The following is a 10791-nucleotide window of genomic DNA, read 5'->3' on the forward strand; positions in this document are numbered from 1 at the left end:
AACAAGTATGGCCGTAGCAGAGTACAGGAAGATTGTAGAAATTAAAATTTGAAGATGCATTGCACCACTGTTCATTCACTGTAGCTTACTCTTGCTATTACTTCCTAATGTAGAATTTTGGCCTTTTCTTCAGTTCCTTTTGATGATTTGGTCACTCTGTCTGCAGGTTAGGCTGCTTGGTGTTTGTCAGCTGCACACACATCTATCAGCTGATTTGCTGTGAAGCCTGTTTCACGACCCGGTTTGATTGGAACATAAAGGAAGGAGCAGGATGGCTTCTGGTATATGATGCTGATCAATAACTAGGTTTGGTTCAGCCACAATTTGATGCCAAAAAGAGGAGTTAATAGACATCAAAGAGCTGAGAGGTATAGTCAGGTGAACCTTTATTGTCATCAATGTTTTCCTTCTTTGGAAAATTCCCACATTTCATCATTCAGTAATTTGTTGTGTATTTGTTCTTTGAGTTAAGTCATGCTATATGCTTCACCATTTGAAAAACATTGTCCGCTATTTTAATATCAAGATTTAACAAAGAAATGGCATACTAACATATTGAACATTTGCATCTGAAATATTGCCGTCCTGAAACCCTGGGGGCATGTTTGCCAGCAGATTGCAGAGTGTTCTTCCTCCCAGTCAATGGCAACTTCAGCATGAGAGAAAAAGACACCTCAGATAAATGGCAAAATAATTGAGATTTCTTACCTTTTCCCTCAAAGTTGCAGTCATGAGCAGAGAAAATTCCCAGCAGAGAGATTTTATTTACTTGTTGTGGCTGTGCTAAATGTAGCAAATGGAAGGTCCAGATGCTGAAATCATAACTGACTCATTATACGGGTGATTTTCTAGCTTGTAGCAGTATTCTTATCTCAGAGTGGTGATCTCAAACTGTTGCAAAGCTAATAACAGGTCTGAGAGCTAATTTTGGGAAAGCAGGTACTGCAGGAAAAAAAAGCAAATCCCAAGTCCTTGACTTATCTTTTTTCACACCCACTGACATAGTTTAAGGCCTAGAAATTAGTTCACATGTTGCCCTGTCAGGAGCTGCTCAGTCTGCCATGTCCCCAAAATGGTGGGCAGGAAAGCTCATTGACTCAATATCTCACTGAGTTTTTGTTCAAAGAAAATCAAAAATGGCTAGCAAGTAGCCAATCCAGACAAATTCAAGGGTCATTACTAACTATGGGATTTTTCTCAGCCTGTCAACAATTTTTTAATATAAATAAGAATCATTGTCAGAAATAAATGCAATAGAAGGTCAAAGTAAAGTTGAATAATGCTAACTCAAACGGACAACGTAAGTCAATCTTAAGCCCTTAAATTCATTATGGAGCCTGACACCATTACACATGGCAGTGCTGTGGCTGTGAATCAAGCTCCTCAGATTGACAGCTGATATGAAAGTAAATATGTATTGCTAGTCTGATTTCAGCAATACTGGCTACATAGGGTGGATGGTCCTGCTTCTTCAGGATTTCAGAGTACCCCAACTCTCAGCTTTAGGTTTCTGTACACAAATGTATAAGGTTGCTTGAAATCATGCGCAACCAGTTAACCTGGCCAGCACAAGCAAGATGCATTCAGGACAGTAGAACAGTAGGCAGCAAGTATAATGACATTTAGCATTTGGGCTCAACCTGGAGAATCTTACCAGCACATTTAACACTACATTAAAGCAATGAATCTTCTGAACTCTTCCCTCTGCTTGTCAGTCCAAATGGGTTTAATCTTGTTAAAACTCTGTGAAACAACATTAGCATGCTGATTGATTGTCTTTTACATGAGGATAGTACTGTATTAATAAAAAAAAATACACTCAGGTAGAAATGAGAAAGGAGTGAATATGCACATAGTACCTTAATTTATTCTGTGCAAATTATGTGCCCTGTTCACCTTTGAGAGCCATATGAAATTAATGTATGTGATTGAGACTATATTAAGAACTAAACTGGCCATGAACTCCAATGACAAGAAGATAGATAACCTTATATTTTGTGCTATAGTGCCTATTCTCTTATTTTCTGATCATTCCATGCATTCCTTTGGTAATTGAAATCCTAGTCAGAAATAGTCTTAGCCTGCAGTCTTCAAAAAACAAGATAAGACAATAAACTCAACAGCCAAAATGAACTGAAGGAAGTTCTGCATTTGATCCTATGACACATTCATAATGTATTTATGTATGTGGCTAAGTGGGATTATTCTTTAGAATGTCAAGGGTTATGGTTTAGTATGAGAGAAAATTGAAACAGGGAAATACAAAAAAAAGACTAAAATAAAATAATACAAAACACATAACATATATAATTCAAAGTTCATTTTATTCAAAGGAATATGATTGTTTGAGCTAATCTGCCAAGTCAAATTGTAGATTTTATTTGTAAAGAACCAACTGAAAGTGACTTGAATAAAAGACTTATGTTGGAATGTTAGTATAAACTGATCTTTGCTTCGGCTTTAATGGTTTCTCTTTCTAAACTGAAAGTACCAACAGAGATCACATGATTATGATAAATCATATCATGAACCATACTTTCAAACATGGAACATAAATAGCTATGGCTGTCCAAGTTTCCAAGTGTCCACGTATATGTGAAGCTCTGTCCAGGGAACATAAGTTTGTAAAAATCTATTGTTTTGCATGAGCTTAACTGGAATAGTGCCAAATTGATAGTTAATGGTTCTGAAGAAACATTGGAATTTCAAAAATTGGAATAAAGAGGTTAAAATGAAATCAATTAATTGTCTCAAAGTTTTCTAAAGCTTTGAGATAATCAATGCTGAATTATTCTTTCTACTGGTTGCTGGTAAGTCATAAAGTTGTAGGCAAAAAGTTTATTCTCAAAAGAATGAAAGGAGAATTTAGAATTTTGCTCCATGTTCAGCATTTGTAGGCTATGAAATGCAATACCATATAAATAAGACACAGGGGCAGATGAAGACCATACAAGTCTGCTCTGCCGGTCAATGAAATCAGGGCTGATCTAATAATTCTTAACTTCACTTTCCTGCATGAAACCCAAAACCCTGGATTCCCTTAATGATTGGAACTGTTCAGAAGAAGACTCACTGGACTTGAAGCATCAATTCTGTTTGATCTCCACAGATGCTGCCTGACATGCTGAATTTCTGCAGCAATTTCACATTTTGTTTGTTCCTTTCTACCCATGAACTGAAAATCATTCCACCCACATCAATCTTTTAGCCATGCATTTAATACTTAACTTTATTTATCCAAAGCAAGTTTGCTAGTGGCTCAGGTAATAATTCCCAAATTATTATTTTGGAGGTTCTGCTTTCTAACTAAGGTCCTAACTGTTCAAACTTTTTCTGCAGAACCTCCTTTCTAGACCTATTAATGTCATCCATACCAGCATGGATAACAATAACCTGATATTTCCCCTCTCACTCGAAAGTATCTCTCAACCACAAGCAATGTCATTAAATCTTGCACTGGGCAGGCAACAGCGACTTTGGGACCCACTCTCCCCAAAACAATATCTATCTCCCTAATCACACTGCCCTCTACCATCACTACATTCATATTTCCACTCCCCACTTGAATGGTTCCATGCACCTGTTGTTACCTTACTGATCCTGCCTGTCATCCCCATTCTTATCCACAAGAACTTTGTCATTGTTGGACATTGCAGGGGCAGAGTCTCCTTAAAAGCAATCACCTGGGTCTCCACATCTACTTCCCTGAGCGGGAAACAAGAATATGCGATATAATGATGGAAGTGAAAGCTAGAAACATAGAAAGCAAAAGTAGAAAGCAGGGAAAACAAGGACTAACAGAAAATAAGGTTGTACAAAAAATGTATATATGTCAAAAATATATAGGATATATGTAAGTCTAAAAGGACTATATCTGAATGCACAGGCCATTTACAAAAGGTATATGAACAGTGTAAGTAGTTATATACAGAATGATTGTGATTACAGAAACATGGCTGTGGGGTGACTAAGGCCTGGGAACTGAACATCCAAAGATTTTCACACTTAAAGAAGAGCAGGCAAAAAAAGAGATGGAGTGGCATGGTTAGTGAAAGATGAAATCAGTACAATAGTAAGGAAGGATACTGACCGAGGAAATCTAGATGTGGAATCAGTCTGGTGAAACAAAGGAGCAAAAGGGTACAGAAAACAGTAGTGGGACTGGTTTATAGATCTCTAAACACTCGTGATAAAGTAGGAACAGTACTAAATTAAGAGCACTATCACTGCACCTTAAAGAGCATTTTTCTTTAACCAGAACAAAGTCAAACATTAAAAAAAGTTGTGAAACACTAAGTCATTCTTTCCACAGAAATCTTGAGTAAAAGACAAAAGATTTATATCATCTGAAAAGAGCATGGTGCTTAATGATTATCGCTGTATCTTTCTTACAAGCCAATGATTTCTTCCTGTATACCCAGTTGTAGAGTGTGGTACTGTTAGGAGACCTATAAATAACTCTCTCAAATCACCCCATACCTTGAGTATTTCTTATTTCTACTGAATCTGATTCTACTTCTTTATCTTTAGAACTAATATTATTGGATTATTATTTCTCTATTGGACTAATGTCAGTCTTAATTAAGAGATCTAACCTGTATCACCCACAAACAACTTCCCATACCTTTATGTCTTCTGAAATATTATGTATCTTTGACTATTCCAATGATCTCCTTTGTCCTCATGCACCAATGTGTCTGTAATGGCAATTAAATCAAACATATTTATTGTAACTGAACTGTGAATTCTTCTGTTTTTTTAATGCACACTCTGTACATTCAGATACAAAGCATTTAGACCTGTCTTCTCACTATTTTTATAAATTCCTGCCTTATCTTCTGGGTGCACTTTTAAGTTTCAATGCTGTCTCTATTTGCCATGCTCCACATATAATTTCCCCTATTCCTACCATTGCTCTCTTGTCTTGTCTTTTCTCTTTAATTTATCGTGTTTTTACAATCAACATTACACTCACTACTTAGGTTAAAGCCCACTCTACTCTACCTGTTATGCAATTTACTAGAACACTAATCCTAGACAGGTTAGCTGATACTTGTCAAAATGATATAATTCCCACTTTCCCCCACAATGGTGACACTGCTTTATGAATTAAAACTCTTTCTCTATTTATACGTATCATGACACCAATCATTGAATCACACATTTAATTTACTAATCTTTTTCACCCTCCACCAATTTCCTCATGCTTCATGAAATATTATTACCTACAGATGTTCAACTTTAAGAAGAACTTCTTCCTTAATTCTATCAATGCAGTTACATACGTTGACTGGATCCTCTGCCCTCCACTGCAAGTTCATTTCTATCCCAGAGTAGGTTTACCAAACCCTAGCACAGGATAGGAGAACGTGAGGACTGCAGATGCTGGAGATCAGAGCTGAAAATGTGTTGCTGGAAAAGCACAGCAGGTCAGGCAGCATCCAAGGAGCAGGAGAGTCGATGTTTTGAACATGAGCCCTTCTTCAGGAATGATTCCTGAAGAAGGGCTCATGTTCAAAACATCGACTCTCCTGCTCCTTGGATGCTGCCTGACCTGCTGTGCTTTTCCAGCAACACATTTTCAGCCCTAGCACAGGATAGGCAACACAGCTTTCTGGATTCTCCCTCTTGGCTGCAGAGAATTATGTCTACACTTCTGCCTACACCATCTCCAACATCTATTGCATTCACATAAACTTCACTCTCTTGTAAGGCTTCCTGACCCATGATGCCATAGTCAGTGGGCTTATTTACTCAGCAGACCCTGCTTTCCTCCCGACAGGATGTTCGCACTTTGAATCTATTGGATAATTGCAAAGGTCGAAAGTCCTCCACTTCCACCTTCTCAATCCCCTCAGCTATTTCACTTGCAGTCATTTCTTGTTTGAACATTGACCAAATTAGATGACCCTATCCTAAGTGGCTTGTCTGATATTCCCAGGCAAGACACAGCCATTCAATTTTAGAGCTGAAAATGTGTTGCTGGAAAAGCGCAGCAGGTCAGGCAGCATCCAAGGAACAGGAAATTCGACATTTTGGGCATACGCCCTTCATCAGGAATTCCTGATGAAGGGCTTATGCCTTTCTCCCCATTCAATTTTAGAGCCTTAGAAAGAGAGGGGGCGAATGGTCTGATTTTTGTATGCCGGATTGATAAAATTGAAACAGGGTATTTAGAGTTTTTAAACTGTGAATGCTTCAAACCTGACCCTACAATCAAAGTTTATTCAAAAACTCAGCAAATATGTGATTTAAAAATATGGATATGTGAGATAACACTTGGAGATGGAAGCAAAGATCTGGTACAAATTAGATTATTTTAAATTCATTAACAACTTTTTAACTTAACAAAAATGGTTCACCTGTTTTCACTTCACAACATGGTGGAATCAGCTTAATGTCAATTTGTAATATTTTGTGACATCTGTGCACGCTTAAAGCTGTGAGTGATGGCCCACTCCAGAAATCTGACCTTAAGATCTAAATTGACACTCCAGTGCAGCACTGAGGGAAGGCTGCACTGTCAGAGACGCCTTCTTTCAGATGAGGTCTGTCTGTTCTCTCAGCAGATGTTAAAGTTTCCGTGGCATTATGTTGAAGAGAAGAGGAGGTATTATTCCAGATCTGCTAGCAAGTGATTTCCCCTCCAACAATATCATTAAAATGAGGAATCACTGCTCATTGTCACACCACTGTCTGTGGACTCTTACTGTGCTGTGTTCATTACACAACAGCAATGATATACATCAAAGTAGACCATTGGCTGTCAAGATTTGAGGTTGCGAAAGGTACTATATTAATGCCAATCTTTTTTCCAGTTTGATCGGCAAATGAGAAAAAATATTGTTCTGTTTATCTTGAGTTTTGCTTTTCCCGTTTCAATATTATGGTTGTTGTTGCTAAATTGATGACAGGCCCAATCTTAACTTGAGTAAAATAGTCTTGCTCTCCTCATACCCCCAGCCATCCACCTCCAAACCCCAAGGATAATAGGATTTGCTTGAAGCATCAGCACTGTGGGTGATTGATTGCATTTTGAATTCTCTGATCTCTACCTGTGTGAATCCTGTAGTGTCAGTGCAACAGTAATGAACAGGGTTAGACAGGTTGTTATTGCAATAAGTCATCATACTGCGTGCCTCGCCAACCTATCTCCCCCATCTTTGTTAATGATATTCCTTACGCCTAATCAAAAAGTGCATTTTGCTAACCTTGTTACAAGTTGTATATAAATAGTTCATCTCCTACTGAAAGAGTCTTTATCCTCTTGGGCTCAGCACTGAGTCAATGGCAGAGCTGAGCTTAGGTCTCTCTTGTGTGAGAATCATGACCGACCTCACTTTCCTCTGCTGGTGAAAATGGAATCAATTGCAAATTCAGTGGGACTTCTGAATAAAAACGCTGCCTGCCATTTTTGAAAGCCCACAGAATCTCAGTGACTCCACACAAAAATCCAGACTTCAGTCTTTGAGCATATTTAAGGAAAAGTTCAATAGATTTTGGGTTATTAAGGAAATGAAGCAACATGAGCATTTGGCAGGAAAGTGGAAATGGGTTCAAGGATCAACCCATGAATTTACTAAATGTATGAATGAACCCAAGGGGCCATATGGTCTAGTCCTGTTCCCTCTATTCCTTATGTTCTTGTGATCTTTCTTGATGTATATTCCTCCGAATGGGCTAGTTCTTTATTGATCCAAACCACAAAGGCCAACTTCCCATCTTTGGAATCCATCTTTCAGGCCTGCTGTCAAAGATAGGCTGCCAGAATTCTCAGAGATCCATCCCACCTGGGGGAGAAGGTACAGAACCTGAACCAGCCGGTTTCGAAACAGTTTCTATTGTACTGTTGTTAGAATACTGAATGGACTCACAAATTCTTCGCATTCGCCTGTGTCCGTTTTGGTTTTTGCTTCTGTTTACCTATCTATGCTATTTAATTATGTAATCTGCCTGTATTGCTCTCACAACAAAGCTTTTCACTGTGCCTCAGTACAAATGGCCATAAATTCAATTCCATTCAATTCCATTCAGTAATATGTTTCATTTGATTTTTTTAATATATAATTTTCACTGCCTGAAAATCTAATGTATCATATGCTATTTTTAAGACTCTTCCTTACACCGATTGCAAGACTTCTCTACCCAAACTAAAATCAATGATACCACGATAGCCTCCATTTTAATTTTAATTGTATTTTGTGCTTGGAATTCACACTGTTTCCAATGGCTGGAGTCTGAATGACATTTGTTAATTTGCAGTGCCATTTTAGTAAAACAGTTGAGAAATGCAAATCCTCAGTGGAATCATTTTCTGCAGCCTTTACACTCTTTCAAGCAGTTGGCATCTGCTGTAATCACTAATTGTAAAGGTTTTGCTTTGTTTAGGGAATAGTTCTTGTCTGAAAGAATCAGCGAAAGTAAACAGAATTGTGATGGGCTCAAGCGTTAAGTGAAATGACTCATGTTATTAAGTGGAATAAGGTCAATTCACTGGATCCTTTGAGTGTTGGAGGTCTCTCCAGTCACAGTGGTGCACCAATCAATAATCTATTATTGGTGTTCATTCATCAGCAACATGAGTTTACAATAGTGTTAGCCAAGGAGACAGGTGCTTGTCTTCAGCCAATTCAATTCACTCCCCATAATAGCTGAAAGCCCTAGGTGCTGCAAAGGCTATGGGCCCTGACATTCCATAAAAGTCCTGGAGACATGTGCTCCAGAACTTGCTGCATCCGTTGCAAAGCTCTTCCTGAATACGAGCACCTGCCTGACTGTGTAAAATTGCTTAGGTTTGCCTTCTTTGCAGAAAACAGTACAAATGCAACATTGCCTTTAACTGCATCATTTGTCTATTTTTTGATAATGAGTAAGCTGTTGGGAGTGGTCACCAACAGTATTATAAAGTGGCACATGCTTAGCAATAACCTGCTGATAGGCACTCAGGTTGGGCTCTGCCAGGATCACTCAGCTCTTGATCTCATTACAACCTTCGTTGAAATATGGGGAAAAGGAGTCCGATGAGAGTAACTGTCTTTGGCTGAATGTAGCAGCAGAATTCTAGCAACACTGGAGTCCATGAGAATCAAATAGAGAATACAGACCCTATACAGACAACGAGCAAAACTAATGTCATTTACAAAATACCATACAAGGACTGTAACAAACACTACATTGGACAAACAGGCAGAAAACTAGCCACCAGGATACATGAACACCAACTAGCCACAAAAAGACATGACCCTCTCTCACTAGTATCCTCACATACGGATGAGGAAGGACACCACTTTGACTGGGACAACACATCCATCCTAGGACAGGCCAAACAAAGACATGCACAAGAATTCCCAGAAGCATGGCATTCCAACTGGAACTCTATCAACAAACATATTGAGTTAGACCCCATCTACCACCACCTGAGATAAGGAACAGGAAGTGACTTCACCACAGGAAATAACATCACCAACCCAAAGAAACCCAAACATATAAATAGAAAGCAGGAATTTTCAGCATTGCTTTGTCTGAGGCTCACTGAAGATGTTACCTAGTAGGGTAACGAAACATCTGGAATTGAACCTTCAAACTCAGCGAGCAAACTTACATCCAATACATTCAAATTTCCTTGCAAGCCACTCACCATTCTGATTTCGAAATATATTGCTATACTTCACTGTTTCTATGTTGAATTCCTGGAATCCCCTCCTGAAAAGCATTGTAGGTTACCAACGCTAAATAGACTGCAGCAGTTCAAGAGTACAGCTAAGTGACAAGTCGTAATGGACAATAAATCCCAGCAACAACCTCATTCATGTCTGAATAAAATAACATACTAAACACTACATGACATCAATTATGAAATTTAAACACTTTATAAGTGTCACAAGTAGATTTTGAAACGGTCGGCATAGGGTTAAAAGAAATAGTTAACTACGTTTTTCAAAAAGAAAGGCAATTGAAAGTAATGAGATGTCCTGAACACATTCTGCTTTTCAGAAAATACATTTGTATTCATGCATTTAGCCCTTATTGGTTTGATTTTTGGCAAAAGGTCCACCACAATTTTAGAATTTCTTTCCAACATCTATTACATGATTCAAACAGGAACCCTTATTGACAATACAAATTGATGACTGAATCTTTTTTCTTTCAAAATGCTCCAGGCAACACATATTTTATATTCATGTGACTGCAGATTATTCGAATGCCGTTGGGCATGTAAACAAGAATTCTGAAACCATCTATGAAACTCTGTAGTAACATATGTGAGCTCTACAGATAGGCTTAGATTTTGCTCTTGGCAATAATTGTATGCAGTGATAATATTGCAGTTACATGTAGCATGATTTTTGCTCAGAGATTGCCAATAGCAAAGGCAGCAACATAAATACTGCCAGTATTTGTTTTGGGAAAATGGATGTCTGTGACCATGGTTAGAATAAAGTTAGACTATTTTATGATCAGGCCCGAAAATGTATTGAATTTGTAATTGAAACATACAACACAGCAAGCAGTTCAATCATAATAAATGTTAGGTGGCTGATACCCCAAATTTTCACGTTAATTTGTACAGAGAGAATGTATCAAGTTCCATCTATTGAATCTGTTCTCAATTCTGTTCTATGTAACCAGTCTCTACCACATTTAATATAGAATGTTCAACATCAATATAGTGTTGAATTTCTACATTTTACTCTAACTGCCCATAACTGAGCAATTGCAAGAGAGATACTGGGGCTGTTTGCAGTAATTTGCAAAATGTTTTAAACATTTTGAAAATATTACTATTGCAAA

The 10791-nt window shown here is 38.0% G+C and overlaps 1 non-coding gene across 1 annotated transcript; it reads right to left on the minus strand.

Moving 5' to 3' along the window:
• Positions 1-4248: 4248 nt before the first annotated feature.
• On the minus strand, positions 4249-4366 carry LOC132828054 (U5 spliceosomal RNA). The gene has a single exon (XR_009646076.1). It is a non-coding gene; the product is annotated as a U5 spliceosomal RNA (small nuclear RNA).
• Positions 4367-10791: the final 6425 nt, after the last annotated feature.

Source organism: Hemiscyllium ocellatum, chromosome 25, assembly GCF_020745735.1.
Source record: "Hemiscyllium ocellatum isolate sHemOce1 chromosome 25, sHemOce1.pat.X.cur, whole genome shotgun sequence".
NCBI classification, from domain to species: Eukaryota; Metazoa; Chordata; class Chondrichthyes; order Orectolobiformes; family Hemiscylliidae; genus Hemiscyllium; species Hemiscyllium ocellatum.